The following is a 17,844-nucleotide window of genomic DNA, read 5'->3' as shown; positions in this document are numbered from 1 at the left end:
GAAAAACTATCTCCATTGCCATAGACAGGAAGAACTGGATGGTGCCTGGCTACGATTACTGATCATTCTGATCACAGATTCTATAAGGGAATCTCAATCAAAAGGAGGACACACAGAGCAGAATTTCAAATTCTCATGGAACACAGATTTTCTGGAATCATGGAGGGTAGATGAACTCCTGAAACGATTGTCCTGAGATTGCCTTTAAAACCTAAACCAAAAATACTCCCTGAGGTTTTCCTTTAAAAAATGTCTACCTTGAGCATTATATTACGCTTTTTGACAACAGCACCTTGAAAGATTAAACAGGGACTATAAAGTTATTGGGGGAGGAACCACCAGGACCAGAGGATGAGGAAGGTTGCACAATTCAAAATATGTGATCAATGCACATGTAGAAACTGGTGAATGTTTTGCTGTTTGAGGGGTACCCCCCCTCCAAATAGGAAAAAAACCCAACAGAGCAGAACAGAGCTTTCACAGAACACATTTTTCCTGCCAGGCGAGCTTCAAGCGACTCGATCTGAGTTAGTGCACCCAGTGGTGATGCCTGGGAAGGTTATCTCTGGTCACAGTGAATTTTTTTGTAAAAGCAGTTTCACTCGAAACCTCGTTTTTTTCATGGTTGATTTAAGAGAACAGTATGCAGCTGTGACATTTTATTGCCTGCTCGGGGAAAAATGCCACAGAAACTGTTGTGATGTTGAACACGGCTCACAAGGACAGCACTATGAGAAAACTCAAGGGTCGAGTGGTTTTCTCATTTCAAAAAGGTGGAATGTCAACTGATGACAAACCTCATTCTGGACATCCATCAACTTCCCAAACACATGAAAATGTCGACAAAATCCGTGCACTTGTGATCGAAGACTAATGAGGATGAATCATTGAAGAGATGGGGAAGTTGTCTAGACTGTCTTGGAGATCGGTTCAGCAAATTTTAATGGAAGATCTGGGAATGAGAAGGGTGCTGTGAAATGTGTGACTCAGGTTCTGACTGACCAGGAAAAAGCTTCGAGTGGAAACATGCCGTGCTTTGAAAGAACAGCTCCTAAGCGACCCACACTTTCCCCCCAAGGTCATTACTGGTGGTGAGACAGTCTTACGACCCCAAAAGCAAACATCAATCAAGCCAGTGGAAGATACCATCTTCACCTCGCCCCAAAAAAGCTTGTCCAGTGAAATCAAAGATTAAGACAGTGATCTTTTTTTTTAACGTGAGGGGGATAGTGCATTTGGAGTTTGTTCCACCAGGACAGACTGTTTATCAAGCTTTCTATTTAGAGGTTCTGAAAAGATTGTGTAGTAGTGTGTGACAAAAAAAGGCCTGACTTGTGGCAGACGGGGGACTGGTTTTGCCACCCTGACAATGCCCCTGCTCAAGCAGCCATGCCAGTTTGCCAACTTTTGGCAAAAAACAGCATGCCTCTCTTGCCCCGTGCACATTACTCACGTGACCATGCTCTGTGCAATTTATTTTTGTTTCCATGAATGAAGAAGGACATGAAAGCACAGCGGTCTGACTACTTAGAAGAAGGGAGGTGCTGTCAGCCATCCAAACAGATGAGTCTGAAAAATGTTCCAAGAATGGGATCGCAGGTGTAGTAAGATATAACAAATGTATTAAGTGTAACCGAGAGTACTTTAAAGGCGATGAGTTTGTTTTGTAAAAGAAATTGAAATACATAGCTTTTTTTAAAAGTCTCTGGTTTTGTGGGGGGTACCCCAAGTATACAGTTTTAAAGATAAATGTGTTAAATAACTAAATGAAAGTTTTTAAAGGTGATTCAACTATACATTATCTATAGGAAAGTCCTGCAGATATAATATAAACAGACTGAAAGTAAAAGGATGGTATATATATTAAACAAATATTAATCAAAAGAACATAAGAATGGTGATTAGTTCTCAAGAAAGTAGTTTTTTTTAAAAAATAATTTTATTGGGGGCTTGTATAACTCCCTCACAATCCATCCATCCATCCATTGTGTCAAGCACATTTGTACATTTGTTGCCATCATCATTCTCAAAACATTTGCTTTCTACTTGAGGAGCTATCAGGGGCTCAAGAAGAACATAGATTTAAGGAAAATAAAACCAGAGGCAGAGGAGAATATCACATGATGATAAAGAGTTTAATAGCATTCCGAAATTTGTATGCCCCAAATAACAGCTAATTGATGAACAGTATTAACATGTTAAATTCACTAACAATTAACAAACAATTGTTAGGTACCATCAAATCAGCTCTGGCTCATGGTGGGCCCCTGTACAACATCCTCAGGATTGTTGTTATGTCTGAGCCCACTGTTGCAGCCACTGTCTTCACCCTTCTTCTGGAGGGTCTTCCTTTTGGGCGCCGACTTTGTGTCGAGTAAGACTGGTCTCTCCTGAGGACATGGCCAAAGCACGTGAGATGAAATCTCTCTGTCTTTGATTCTAAGGAGAATTGTAGCTGTGCTTCCTCTTGGACAGACTCGTTTGTTCTTCTGGCGCTTTTAGTGTGATTGCCAAAAGCACAACTAAACAGAAGATCATTTCAAGGCAGCGAATTTCTCTATATGGCCCTTCTAGTCAGGCATAGTCTTTGTAATGCCCACCAAATGACACTGTGTAGTATTATACAAATGATAGGTGCTTGTGGCACACCAAGGGGACTGGATAACTTGTTAATAATGTAAGGAAGGTGCATGGAATTCCTGTGGTGGTAGGACCATGCAAATAAGGTGTATGAAACCCTACTGTAAGGATGGGTGAACCTTGCCACCCTGCTAAACTTAAAATGAGCCGTCCCGGAGGTGGAGAAGGGAACCTCGTGACCACTAAGAAAGATGAATTAGGAATGGAGTGCATTCGTTAGAAAGAAGTCTTGTATTAAGGACTTCCTTGATCCAGGAGATAGATATTTGTGACACAGGAGCTGGTAAGAGATGGTGAGAAGCCGTGGCTGCAGAATCAGCAAAGACAACAGACCCAAGAGACTTGCATGAGACAGAGAGGTGGGCTTCCCAGCCCAAGGAGTAAGAAAACTGATTGCCCTCAAGCAGGAGGCTTGCTGACCAAATGAGATGCCTTTAGGCACTCATTGGTTGAGCAAAGCTTTCTGGCCCACGAGTTAGAGCTGGGCACCTCTGGACCAAGGCTTCCTGTTGGGGTGAAGTACCTCTGAGAATTATCGACAGAGGCAAAAGAGCTTTGCAATACTTGATTGCGCAGGACAGAGGTCAATGGACAGTGCAGCGGAGGAAGGCTGAAGGTCCAAGAGAGGCATGTCTATAAGCACCGAGAAAAGGATATCTCAACAGAAGAACTATATCCTGTGTCATTTCTGATTTTGATCTGTAACCGGATGTTTCCCTAATACACCCCCTAATCCTGAGTGTCGTCTATGAGTTCTCTGTTGCCATTGCAATGAGTTATTAATCCAACAGAGAAGCAGAGAATGCTGTGGGAGGGCGGAGGGGCAGCTGGTGTCAGAATTGGTAAAAACATTGGAAGAGGGAGTGTGATAAGTAGGTTTATTGTGCCAACCTGGCCAATAGGAACATGTGGGATTAATCAGGTTGTAGTTTGACTGAAGGGCAAAGAAATAAATGGCTCAAGAAGAGCTGCCTTTCTCTCGCTTGCTCTCTGGTGATCAGACCAGTGTGCAGCTGCTTTAGCTAGTTCTCTGCCTCAACTTGTGTGCTGCACTACCTGTGGCACAGGCAACCCGTGGATCATGTCGCTAGAGCTTGTGGTTCCTTTGAGGCCCGCTTCGCAATGCTGCTGCTGTGCACGTCACTCGAGCTTGAGACTGGTGGATCCTGTGGTCTTACATTGCTTGAGTTCGATATTCCATCAGGGCCTGCTTTGCTAAGCGCCTGAGTTGCTGACTGTTGGTGACCCGCTGTGTTGTTTGCTGCCTGTGGTCGGACTCTGCCTGGATTACCCAAGGGAAGTCTCAGCTGTCTGCTTCCTTGACCTTGGACCCCGTAAGTTGAAGGACTTCCAGTATATTAACTGTCCCACAGACTGAGTTGAACTGAACCCTCTGTATTGCTGTGTAGACTAGGTAGCTGTTATATTCCTTCGTGCTGTATATAAATAATCATAAGTGTCCTAGTTTTGTTTCTCTAGAGAACCCTGCCTAACACAATTGTTACTTGGAGTGGTTCTAGAGAAACAACATAAGAAATTTGGGCTTTTCAAATTGGTTCTCCAGCCTGATTAGGCTTAACAGCACTGATAATGCTGTGTCTGTCCCTAAAGGCAAGGGTAAGTCTGCCACCCTTCCTAGAGTGGGTGGTGTTAATTCATGGTGTGATGTCCCAAAGCTAAGATCCACAGTGTCACCACCAATAGATGAAGTGCTGGTGAGAGGAGAGGCTCTGGGTGATCTTGTGTCTGAAATTTTTTCAGTTTTGTCAGGATCAGAAGTACAGGGAAACTGGTTGGTTGATCCTCCTTACAATAGGAAATGTGATCAAGGAAAGGATAATCTCAGAACCTCAGAAGCACATCTCAAGTGCCGAATAACAGACCAAAAAGCTTCTGCAGGTGCTACAAAAGAGAGTCTTCTCTCTAGTAATAGAGCTAACATTGCTGAGAACCACATCCAGAGTCATCCTACAAGTAGCTGAATTACAGCGTCAGCGGAATTGCAGATCTAGAACAGTGTCTGATATTAAAGTAAGGGCATTAATCGGAAAGAATTGGGACCCTGAAACATGGGATGGGAACATATGGGGTGACGATCCAGAAGAGGAGGATATTGAGCCCCCAGAGTCGATTGAGCCACCCCAGTCAATAAATCCATCCCTTCCACCTGAGGGGATTAATCCACTATCAGTAAAACAACCCACACTTGAGCAGATTAACCAAACTGTTCAAGCTGAAATGCCACATGGGGCTGCATTTGTAGCATTGCCTGAAGGAGATGCCTTACAAGATATTGCTGAGAGCCCCCAGGAAACACCCAACCACCCATTATTTCCTCTAGACCTATAACTAGAATTAAGTCTCAGAAGTTTCTAAAGGTGAGGTTCAGATGATGACTCGGGAAGAAGTGCACTATACTCATAGAGATCGGCTCGAGTTTTCTGATCCGTACAAGCAGAAGCCTGGGGAAATCCCTGGGAATGGTTACTCGGGGTGTGGGATCCTGGTGCAAGGAATGTAACATTAGATCTGAGTTTCTTGATATGGGGCCCTTAAGCACAAATTCTTTCTTCAATGTCTCAGCAAGAGAGGTTAAGAGAGGATCTAATTGCTTATTTGGTTGGTTCACTGAAGCATGGGCTGCCAGGTGGCCTAGATTAGACCAACTTGTGCCTGACCTACCTTGGTACACCGTAGAAGAAGGCATTCAAAAGCTTAGAGCAATTGGTATGTTGAAATGAATCTATCAGAATAATCCCATCAACCCAAAAATGGAGTGTCCGGAGGACATACCTTTCACCACAACTATCAGGAACAAGTTTGTGAAGTGAGCCCCAGCATCTCTGAAGACTCCTGTGATTTCTATTTGATGTACACCAGGATTAACAGTGGGAACTCCCTTAAGTGAACTCCGACACTTGCCTACAATGGGGCTGATTGGGCCCTGTGGTGGTAAGGGGCAGGTGTCAGCTGAATCAACAGAGACAGCATGGACATGGTTATTTTAATGGACAGCAAGGTTTCCGTAGTAGTCAAAGCAACCTGTGTCGTGTGGACTTATGGCATTCACTACTTAGCTACGGTGTTCCTGGGCTTGAAATACATGGGAAGCTGTGTTAGTCCAGTTGACTAGAGAAACAAATCCATAGAAACTCATATGTGTATAAGAAAGAGTTTTATATAAAGGGTAATTTTATATTAATAAAGCTTCTAACCCAGTCCAGTCCAAGCCCATAAGTCCAATATTAACCCAAATGTCCAATACCAATCTATAAAGTCCTCTTCAGACTCACAAAACACATACATTGATGCCAAATGCAGGACGATCACAGGTCATTGGATCCAGTGGCGTTGTAAGCGTCTCAGCACTGTCAGGGGTCTCTTTGTGGCTTCTCCAGTTTCAGAGGTCTGGTTGCATCAGGATAGGTCCATGTGGCTTCTCCTCAGGGGTGTCTCACAGACAGTCAGCAGAGAGAGAGGTGTCTTCTGCCTCCAAGGAAGAAATACCAGATTTCCCAGAATTCTCAGGAGAAGGCCATGCCCACACAGAGGCCTTATTGTCTATGACCTGCTTGACAGACTAGACTCCATCCCTTCACTCGTAATCCTTTCAAGTCTCAAATTGACACCAGATTATGTAACTACTACAGAAACCTACTAAATATTTACATGATTTGTACGGGCAGAAGAATGCTAGATCAGGCGAACAGCAGAATAGTCACAACCGCTCAATCAATTCCTAGACTTGAGCCAATTTTTCAGACCCACAACCCCTTGAATGAGGGGAAGGCCAGGTCCCTTTGAAGAAGGACCCTGCTACATCACCGACGGTTTATACTGTTAGTCTATATTCTAGCCTTCCCCAAAGGGACCTGTGGCTTTTCACAAGAGTGACTGCTCATTGGGGGAAAGGGAATAATCAAATTTTGGGGGCTCAAACACTGGCTCTGAACTGACACTACTTCTAGGAGACCCAAAATGTTTCAATGACCTGCAAGTCAGAGTGGGGGCATATGAAGGTCAAGTTATTGATGGAGTTTTAGCTCAGGTACGCCTCACAATGGGTCCAGTGGGTCCTCAAACCCATCCTGTTATTATTTCCTAAGTTCCAGAATGCATCACGAATAGACATACTTAGTAACTGAAAGAACCCCCATAATGGATCCCTGAAATGTGGAATAAGGGCTATTATAGTAGGAAAGGCCAAGCAGACATCATTAGAACTGCCATTGCCTAGGAAAATAGTAAACCAAAAGCAGTACCACATTCCTGGAGGGATTGCAGAAATTAGTGCCACCATCAAACACTTGAAGGATGCAGGGGTGATGATTACTACCACATCCCCTTTTAACTCACCTATTTGGCCTGTAAAGAAGACAGATGGATCCTGGAAAATGACTGGATTATCGTAAACTTAACCAGGTGGTGACTCCAATTGCAGCTGCTGTTCCAGATGTGATTTCATTGCTTGAGCAAATTAATACTTCTCCTGGTAATTGGTATGCATCTATTGATCTGGCCAATGCCTTCTAAATACCTGTTTTGAAGGGCCACAAGAAGCTGTTTGCCTTCAGCTGGCAGGGGCAACAATATACTTTCACAACTCTCCCCCAGGGGTACATCAACCCTGCTGCCCTGTGCCATAAATTTAGTCTGAAGGGACCTTGATCACCTGTCTCTTTTGTAAAATGTCACACTAGTCCATTATATTGATGACATTATGCTGACTGGACCCACTAAGGAGGACGTATCAAAGACTCTAGATTCATTGGTACAATATCTGCGTACAAGGGGTTGGGAAATCAACCCAATGAAGATTCAGGCACCCTCCACCTCAGTAAAATTTCTAGGGATCCAGTGGTGTGGGAGCATGTCGAGATATTCCTACTAAATTGAAGAATAAGCTATTGCATCTGCCCCCTCCCCTCCCAAACAATGAAACAGGAGACACAATGCCTAGTGGGCCTCTTTGGATTTTGGAGGCAACATTTCCCTCACGTGGGTGTTCTACTTCGACCTATTTATCAAGTGACATGAAAAGCCTCCGATTTTGAATGGGTTCCAGGACAAGATAAGGTTTTACAACAGGTTCAGGCTGCCATGCAAGCTGCTTTGCCACTGGAACCATATGACCCAGCTGACCCAATGGTGCCTGAGACATCAGTTGTAGAGAGAGATGCAGTGTGGAGTCTTCGGCAGACCCCTATTGGTGAATCACAGCATAGACCATTGGGATTTTTGAAGTAAAGTCCTGCCATCCTCTGTAGATAACTACTCCCCTTTTGAAAAACAGCTGTTGTCATGTTACTGGGCCTTAGTGGGACTGAATACTTCACCATGGGCCACCAAGTCACCATGAGCTTGAGCTGCCCATCATGAACTGAGTATTGTCTGACCCACAGAGTCATAAAGTTGGACGTGCACAGCAACACTATTGTTAAATGGAAGTGGCATATTCGAGATCGGGCTAGAGCAGGCCCTGAAGGTGCAAGAAAGCTGCATGAAGAAGGGGCCCAAATGCTCACAGTCTCCACTCCTGTCACAGTACCTTCCTTCTCCCAGTCTGCACCTATAGCCTCCTGGGAGGTTCCTTATGATAAGTTAGCGGAAGAACAGAAAATTCATGCTTGTTTTACTGATGGCTCTGCATGATATACAGGTGCCACTTGTAAGTGGACAACAGCAGCACTACAGCCCCTTTCTGGGATCTCCCTAAAAGACAGTAGTGACATCCTCCCAGTGGGAAGAACTTTGATCAGGACACCTGGCCATTCAGTTTGCCTGGAGGAGAAATGGCCAAATGTGAGACTATATGCTAATTCATGGGCTGTAGCTAATGTGTTGGCTGGGTGGTCAGGGAATTGGAAGGAACATGATTGGAAAATTGGTGACAAGGAGGTGTGGGGAAGAGATATGTGGACAGACCTCTCTGAATGGGCCAAGAAAGTAAAGGTAATTGTAATGTAGACAGACCTCTCTGAATGGGCCAAGAAAGTAAAGGTAATTGTATCTCACATGAACGCTCACCAAAGGATTACCTCTGACGAGGAGGACTTTAATAATCAAGTGGATAAGATGACACGCGCTGTGGAGACTGGTCCTCCTCTTTCCTCTGCCACTCCTATCATTGCCCATTGAGCACAGGAACAAAGTGGACATGGTGGCAGGGATGGAGGTCATGCACGGGCACAGCAACATGGACTTTCACTCACCAAGGCTGACTTGGCCACTGCTGAGTGTCCCATCTGCCAGCAGCAGAAGCCAACATTGAGTCCAAGATATGGGACCATTCCTCGGGAGATCAGCCGGCAACCTAGTGGCAGGTTGATTATATAGGTCCACGTCCATCATGGAGGAGGTCGCGTTTTGTTCTTACTGGAATAGACACCTACTCTGGATAAGGATTGACCTTCCTGCATGCAATGAACAACAGAAGAGTGGGTGAGGGGAGACATCAGACAGGGTACGATATGACAAAACAATAATTTATAAATTATCAAGGGTTCATGAGGGAGGGGGGCAGCGGGGAGGGAGGGGGAAAACGAGGAACTGATGCCAGGGGCTTATGTGGAAAGCAGATGTTTTGAGAATGATGAGGACACTGAATATACAAATGTGCTTTACACAATTGATGTATGTAGAGATTGTGATAAGAGTTGTGTGAGCCCCTAATAAAACAATTTTTAAAAAGATTATAGTAAAGTTATAGAAGACAGGAGAGATAGGAGAGGGAGTAAAATAAAGGAGTCAGACACATTTCATGTTAGCATGCTCACCTCAGCCCTTCTTGCTGGTCCATGTGGAGGTGCAGGAGAGAGATTTATTTCTAACCAAGGCTTGCAAGCCCCCTGATTACAGATAAAGACATACGTCACAGGAAGGGGTTATACTGTATAACATTACTGTACAGTAATGGGAGGGGGCAATCTAGGGGTGTACATGCTATAGGAAAAGTCTGTGGACTGTGATAGGTAGTTTTATTGTGCCAACCTGGCCAATAGGAACATGTGGGATTAATCAGGTCCCAGTTTAATTGGAAGGTCAAGAGATAAAAGGCTCAGCAAGGCCCGCTACTCTCTCTCTCTTGCTCTCTGTTGATGGGACCAGCTTGTGGCTGCTGTAGACAGGTCTCTGCCTCAACTTGTGACCTATACTAACTACCTTTGGGACAGCCAACCTGTGGATCATGTCACTAGAGCTTGAGGTTCCTTTGAAGCCTGCTTCACCACGCTGCTGGTGTGTACTTTGCTTGAGCTTGAGGCCAGTGGATCCTGTTGTCTTGCGTTGCTTGAGTTTGATATTCCATCTGGGCCTGCTTTGCTAAGGTCCTGAGCTGCTGACTGTTGGTGACCCATCCTCGTGTTGTTTGCTGCCTGTGGTCGGATTCTGCCTGCATTGCCCAAGGGAAGACTCGGCTGTCTGCTTCTTTGACCTTGGTGGCCCTGAAAAAGAAGGCAGACTATGGATCTGATTAAAGTCTGCACTGAGGTTCTCAGAACAAAGCAAAACTTTCTTGAGTTAACTAAGAGATCTGCTTAAACCATAACTTATGGTAGCTGTGCAGCACAGACGGCTCGGAACCCTATTTGCCGTGAAACGGTTTGGGCCATCAGGAGGGTGTCTATATGAAATCCCTGGGTGGTGGCACAAGTGGGTGCTAACCAAAAGATTGGTGGTTTGAACTCACCCAGAAAAGCCACAGAAAACTGGACTGGTGATCTGTTAATGAAAGGTCACAGCCAGGGAACCCCGATGGAGCAATTTGACTCTGCACACACACACACACACACACACACACACACACACACACGGGTGTCCGTGAGTTCGTTAGAATTGACTTGATGACAACTACCGACACATAGGGGTGTTCATATCGTTTGTCTAAGCCACAATGGTTTTGAGAGTGAGCGGGGAAATGACGAGCTTTTTGTTGTTCTGTTTTGTTAGTAGTGTAAATAAGCACTCTCCCAAGACAACTGGGACATATGCTCACCAAGCTTTAGGCCAGCTCTGAGGCCACCAGCAAGGGAAAGCCCTGACCACGTGTCCCGGGAAAGACTGTGGAGAAGGAAACGCCATGGGCAGCTGTCACTGTGGCCTATAAAAGGGCTGGGAGGTGGAGTCAACTTGATATCACAAGACAGCAATAGCTGGAGGTCACTTTAAAGTCTTAAAAATCCAGGATTTGTTGTATTACTATTTGGCAACTTTAAAATATAACAACATATCAGCTTGATCTATACAGCAACTGTGTTAAATGCACCCGGCATTCTCCCTGAAAACGCACCTAAAGGTTTATGAGATGTGTTCCAGTTTCAGACGTTGTCGACTCTCTGTCCTTTCCCCATCCCAGAGTCTCAAATCTAAAACACAGTTGTGACCATACCATTTTCCTCCCCTTAACAAAAGTAAAGCAATAGACGTTTCCTGTCTTTTACATTTGTTCATTGATTTTAGGCCAAGTATGTGCTGGGTGCTGGGGATGCGTTGGTGCGTAGTGATAACGGTGACATTGCAAATTAGGGGCGCAACCATGCTTTCCTGTCCCTTCATTCACTGTTGCACCTTGAATGCTCTGGTGGCGAAGTGGTTACGCAGAGGGCTGTTAACCTCAAAGTCAGCGGTTCAAAACCACCAGTGGGTAGGTGGGAAAAGGTCGGGACAGTTCTACCCTGTTCTGTAGAGTCACTATGAGTCAGAATCGACCAGACAGCAGGGAGTGTGGGTTTCGGTTTTTTGAAATGTGCTGAATTACTTACTGGAACCAGGATTTTCTCCAGCATCCTCTAGGAGGCGTGAGAAAATATTGTCTACTACAACATTTCCCACCCCCACCCCCAAAATGTATTCTTTCAAGCACAAGTCTAAAAGATGTGACTCAAAACCAAGATTCTGTGGTCAAAGGCGCGAGGGGAGCCCCGCTTCTGTCAGGGAAGCATGATCCTCAGTGTATAGCGACCGCTTCGCAAGTCTGCAGGGGCAAAGCCGAGTGTTTACCCCACAGCTGGCAAGGAAGGCAGGCTAGCCACCTCCTGGTCAGGGTGGGCTGATTCAGAGAGGCGAACTTTCTGGAGGACCAGGAGGGAATCTCTCTTACGTTTTTAGTATGGCCCTGGTTTCTAGCATTGTGCAGTTCTCCCTACTTGCCACCATATTTTCAGTATTTTAAAATGGATCGTGTCTATGTCATGTCTTTTTAAAAATTTAACAAATTAAGACACATAAGTGGCAGTGGCGGTGGAAGGGATTCTCCTTCTCTGTCACCTCACCACTGGAGGTCCTACAAAAATGAGTCGCCCCAGGTCCAGCCCACCTTTGACACAGGGACTTGGATCCGCATGGCCTTGGGTGAATGAAGCTTGATCGTGTTGTCACTCTTTTTCTGCCTCTGCGGTTCCTCTAACAGGTCTGCCCCCTCTTCTAGGAATCAGAATTCGACCAGCACTCCTCTTTCCAGGGCACCTCAGGAGTGCCCCCCCCGCCCCCACCCCACACCCCGGTTCTCTGTGACTGCTTGTTCTCATTTGGATTGAATTACCCATTCTTGGTGCCAAGGGGCAGTTTGTTGATATCTCTCACGGAGCACCATTTGGCTCGCATCATTGTGACTAGGGTCTGACAGCTCTCTCACCAGCCAGTATTTCCTCTCCACCTGTTTTCAAAACACTGACCCCCGCCTCCTGTGTTCCATGCCTAAAATTCAGCCCAGCCACGTGGGCAGTTACCGCCCAGTCACAAAGTGCTATTTTGCATTGGTTTCCCTGGAGAAGACTGGAATTCATTAGACATGTCTATAGATGCTTCGTGTTGATTCACTGACAATGAGCCGGAATTATTACCTCACTTGAAGCCTTTCTCTGGTGACTTGTTTACTGTCATGACCCTTTGCCTAGATCTTTTCAAAACAGTCATTAGGCTTCTGTTTTTGCATAACAAAAGAAACATGTGTCCCCAACCTCATAGCCAAGAGTGAAACCCCGGAAAACAATTCCCAGAATTTTACATTTGCCCATGAGTTCCCAGGGGGCTTACAGCTTGTCCTGGGCAAGGCCCGTGACTTTGTTAACTCAGCATGAAGTAAAAAGTGACCCCGTTGTAAATACTGAAGTGGCAAAAGTAACCTGCGATCAAGTGTACGACAAACAAGAAGCCTTCCAGAAGCCTGATCAATAGATTTCCTTTCAGCAAAGCTGAACGTTGACTATGTCTCACCATTGTGGCGACAACACAGTTTCAGGTCCCCAAGTGGGAGTAGCTCTTAAAGCGAAAGAGTCACCCCCATAATCAGTTGTAAATTTCCACTCAAACAGGCCAGCAGGCGGAGTCCGCTGGCAAGCAAGGCTGTATGTGACCTTTCTAGCAGCTTAGTCTTCGTCATTGTTTTGTTTACGCCGGCTCTATATGCCCTGGAAGCGCTGAAGAAAACCGAAACCAGGCAGGAAAGCAAAAGCAAAGAGCCAGCAACAACTGCTGTATCATCCCAAGACTTCAGGGACCTTGCGAGATTGATCTGCTCTCACTCTGGTTTCGCAGAAGATTCGCTTTGGCTCGTACATCTGTAACACAGTAGTTAGTTCCCCAAGATAAGCCGGACAGAGAAACGGATCTGGGGGGGACCCGAGTGCTGAGAGCTCCCAGGCACTTACAAGTCACAGAACAAAGCTGGCCAGGTAAAGTGGTCCTTCCAGCAGACCTGCAGTGGGCAAAGGGGGTTCTTGGGGTTCATTTCAGTATATCTTTCAGCAGGTTTCAATTTTCTTCTCAGCCAGCATTGCATACTCAACCTGTTCCGTGAGAGCCTTTTGAATTGCTCAGAAGAGCCATCCGAATTTAAGTTCATGAAACGTGAATTTTGAATTTTCACATCCACTTCTCCGTAATGGTCCCAGAGACTATATAGTAGCCACAGCAATGAATGTATTAACCAGTTCTGCATGCAGAACATTCCAGAAACTAACTGTGCTTTCAGAGAAGCACCACCAGCTATCCGAGCTGGCAGGCACAGTAAGCCTTTTTCTATCAATCTTCTCTCTGTATGGAAGGGGGTCCCTGAGGCTCAGAAAAGACTTTCAAGGAGCAAGCTGGTTGTTTGGAGCGGAGATGGAATTTGATATCTAGGTATTTTAGCTAATCGAGGCTCCCAATCTAGAGTTCTTTAGAGTCTAGATGACTAAAGACCAGAATAATTTCTCACTTATGCAGTCAGAGAGAGTGCTCATGAATTAATGAATCTATTAATAGGGCATGTTAATCTTTCAAAATATTCAGAATGCTCATTTAGTGTCAATATATGTCAGCATTGGCAAGATGCTCACAAATAAACTTACCTAAGAAGCATCTTAAGGAGCCCTGGTGGCCTTGTGGGTTACACATTGGACTGCTAACTGCAAGGTCAGAAGTTCGCACCCACCGGTTAGTCCCCGGAAGAAAGTTGAGGCTGTCTGCTCCCATCATGATTTAAAGTCTCTGGAATAGGGAACCAGTAGAGAGGTCTGAGCCAGCCCGAATCCCACCTACTAAGTGGACACCTGCCCCTCCCCCCAGAAGAATTTTTATTTCAAAGGACGGCACTGAATCTGCAGCTCCCGGAGAGGGACATATCTGATCTGAGCACACGGGAACAAATGAATGGGGAGGAGGAGAGAGTGGAGCACATCCTGGCCCACCAGGCCGTGAGGACAATGTTCTCAATTAGAGCAGCCAGTCCAGAGAGAGGACCACATGACCGGGCCTACTATGAGACATGATGCCCCTCCCTGACCAATAGCCCTACAGGGGACAACACTGGAGACACATGTGGGAATTGTGCCCAATCTAATCCTGCCACACCGAGGCAAAACACTAAGGGGGTGCAACAGAACAGCAAGGGAATGGAGCAGTGAGGTCCCCAGGGAATGCTGAAGGTGGACTTTGGGGATAGGGCGTGGTGCCCCAACAAAGTGGACTGGAAAACGCTCTTAAAGGCCAACAAAAAATCCTTGAACTAACTACAAGCTTTTCTTTCTTGTTGTGGCTTTGGTTTATTTTTCTCATTGGTTTGATGTTATTGTTGTTTTCTTGTATATTGTTGCTTGGTTTTGCTCTGTCTTGTTTTTGTGCATGTTATTATCTCCACAGGTCTGTCTAAATAAAATAGGCTGGGTGAACAATCTGGAGGAGAAAACAATGGGACTGACAGTGGGGGGTCAGAGGAGAGGGTGAGGTGGGGGGAAAGGTAGTGGTGTTAACAAACCCAGGGACAAGGGAACAACAAGTAAACCAAATCGGTGATGAGGAGGGTGTGGGAGGCCTGGTAGAGTATGATTAAGGGTAATGTAACCAAGAGGAATTGCTGAAACCCAGGTAGGGAATGAGCATGATAGTGGGATAAGGGGAAAGTCAAAGGAAATAGAGGAAAGAGCTGGGAGGCAAAGGGCATTTATAGAGGTCTAGAGAAAGACATGTACATATGTAAATATATTTATATATGAGGATGGGGAAATAGATCTATGTGCATATATTTACAGGATTAGTATTAAGGTAGCAGAAGGACATTGGGCCTCCACTCAAGTACTCCCTCAATTCAAGAATACTTTCTTCTATTAAGTTGACATTCTATGATGCTCACCTTCCCGACACAACTGCTGAAGACAAAGCGGGTAAATAAGCAAATGTGGTGAAGAAAGTTGATGGTGCCCGGCTATCAAAAGATATAGCATCTGGGGTCTTAAAGGCAAACTAGTGGCCATCTAGCTCAGAAGCAACAAAGCCCACATGGAAGAAGCACATCAGCCTGTGCAATCACAAGGTGTTGAAGGGAATCAGGTATCAGGCATCATCAGAACAAAAAATCATATCATTGTGAGTGAGGTGGGGAGTGTGCAGTTCAGACCCAAAGCCCATTTGTAGGCCACTGGACATCCCCTTACAGAAGGGTCTCAGGGAGGAGATGAGCCAGTCAGGGTGTGATGTACCAACGATGAAAAATACAACTTTCCTCTAGCTCCTAAATGCTTCCTCCCTACCCACTATCATGATCTCAGATCTACCTTACAAATCTGGCTAGACCAGAGGATGTCCACTGGTGTAGATAGGAACTGGAAACACAGGGAATCCAGGACAGATGATCCCTTTAGGACCAGTGGTGTGAGTGGCAATACTGGGATGGTAGAGGGAGGGTGGATTGGCAAGGGGGAACTGATTACAAGGATCTACATATGGCCTCCTCCCTGGGGGACGGACAACAGAAAAGTGGGTGAAGAGAGACATTGGACAGTATAATACATGACAAAATAATAATAATTTATAAATTATCAAGGGTTCAGGAGGAAGGGGGGAGCAGGGAGGGAGGACAAAAATTAGGGGGTAATTCCAGGGGCTTAAGTGGAGAGCAAATGTTTTGAGAATTATGAAGGCAATAAATGTACAAATGTGTTTTACACAATTGATTTATGTATGTATGGTGATAGAGTTGTATGAGCCCCTAATAAAATGATTTAAAAAAAAGATTTAAAGTCTCAGAAGCTCAAAGAGGCAGTCCACTCTGTCTAACAGGGTCACCGTGGATCAGAATCAACCTAATAGCCATGATTATGGTTTGGGGTTTTGTTTTTGTTAAGAAACATCTTAGAGATGTCCCCGAAAATAGTGATACAACTGGCCTGAAAAACTTCTCAATAACCCACCAATTGTCAATTCTACAGAGACCACTAATAAAGACTATTAAATTCCCACTTGATTATAAAAATGCTCTGTTGAAGGGTTGCCTTTCCTTTTTTTTTTTGTCATTGGTTTGTTGTTGTGGTTGTTTTGTTTTCTGTTGTTGCTTTGTTTAGCTCTGCCTTCTTTTTGTGCATAGTATTATTTCTGCAGGTCTATCTAGATAAGATAGGCTGGATAACAATCTGGAGGAGAAAATGACAGGACCAATAGTTATCGGGGGACATGGGAGAGGGGAAGGTGGAGGAAAGGAAGTGGTGTTAACAAACCCAGGGACAAGGGAACAACAAGTGATCCAAAATCAGTGGTGAGGAGGATGTAAGAGGCCTGGTAGGACTTGATCAAGGGCAATATAACTGAGAGGAATTACTGAAACCCAAATGAAGGCTGAGCATGATAGTGGGACAAGAGGAAAGTAAAAGGAAATAGAGGAAAGAACTAGGAGGCAAAGGGCATTTATAGATGTCTAAATAAAGGCATGTACATATGTAAATATATACGATGATGATGGGGAAACAGATCTATGTGCATATATTTATAGGATAAGTATTTAGGCAGCACATGGACATTGGGCTTCCATTTAAGTACTCCCTCAATGAAGGAACACTTTGTTCTATTAAACTGGCATTCCATGATGCTCACCTTCCTGACAAGATCGCTGAAGACAAAGCGGTGCATAAGCAAATGTGGTGATGGTGCCCAGCTATGGTGGTGCTGATGGTGCCCAGCTATCCAAAGATATAGCATCTGGGGTCTCAAAGACTTGAAGAAGCAACAAAGGCCACATTGAAGAAGCACACCAGCCTGTGTGATCACAAGGTGTTGAAGGGAACAAGGATCAGGCATCAAAGAACAAAAAATCATTTAAAAAAATCATATCATTGTGAATGAGGGGGAGTGTGGACCCAAAGCCCATCTGTAGGCAACTGGACATCTCTTTACAGAAGGGTCACAGAGAAGAGACGAGTGAGTCAGGGTGCAGTGTAGCAATGATGAAACATACAATGTTCCTCTAGTTCTTTAATGCTTCCTCTCCGCCCCCCTCCCCTCAACTATCATGTTCTCAATTCTACCTTCCAAATCCAGCTAGACCAAAGGATGTACACTGGTACAGATAGGCACTGGAAACACAGGGAAGCCAGGACAGATGAACCCCTCAGAATCAGAGTGGTGATACCGGGAGGGTGGAGGGAAGGTGGGGTAGAAAGGGGGAGTCAATTACAAGGATCTACATATAACCTCCTCCCTGGGGGACGGACAATAGAAAGTGGGTGAAGGCAGACTTCAGACAGTGTAAGACATGACAAAATAATAATTTATAAATTATCAAGAGTGGAGGTGGAAGGGTGGGGGAGGGAGGAGCAAAATGAGGAGCTGATACCAAGGGCTGAAGTAGAAAGGAAATATTTTGAGAATGATGGCAACAAATGTACAAATATGCTTCACACAATGGATGTATATATGGATTGTGATAAGAGTTGTATGAGCCCCAATAAAATTATTTTT

Source organism: Tenrec ecaudatus, chromosome 17 (assembly GCF_050624435.1).
Source record: "Tenrec ecaudatus isolate mTenEca1 chromosome 17, mTenEca1.hap1, whole genome shotgun sequence".
Taxonomy (NCBI): Eukaryota; Metazoa; Chordata; class Mammalia; order Afrosoricida; family Tenrecidae; genus Tenrec; species Tenrec ecaudatus.
The sequence above is the reverse complement of the archived record's forward strand: the minus strand, read 5'-3'. Positions refer to the sequence as shown.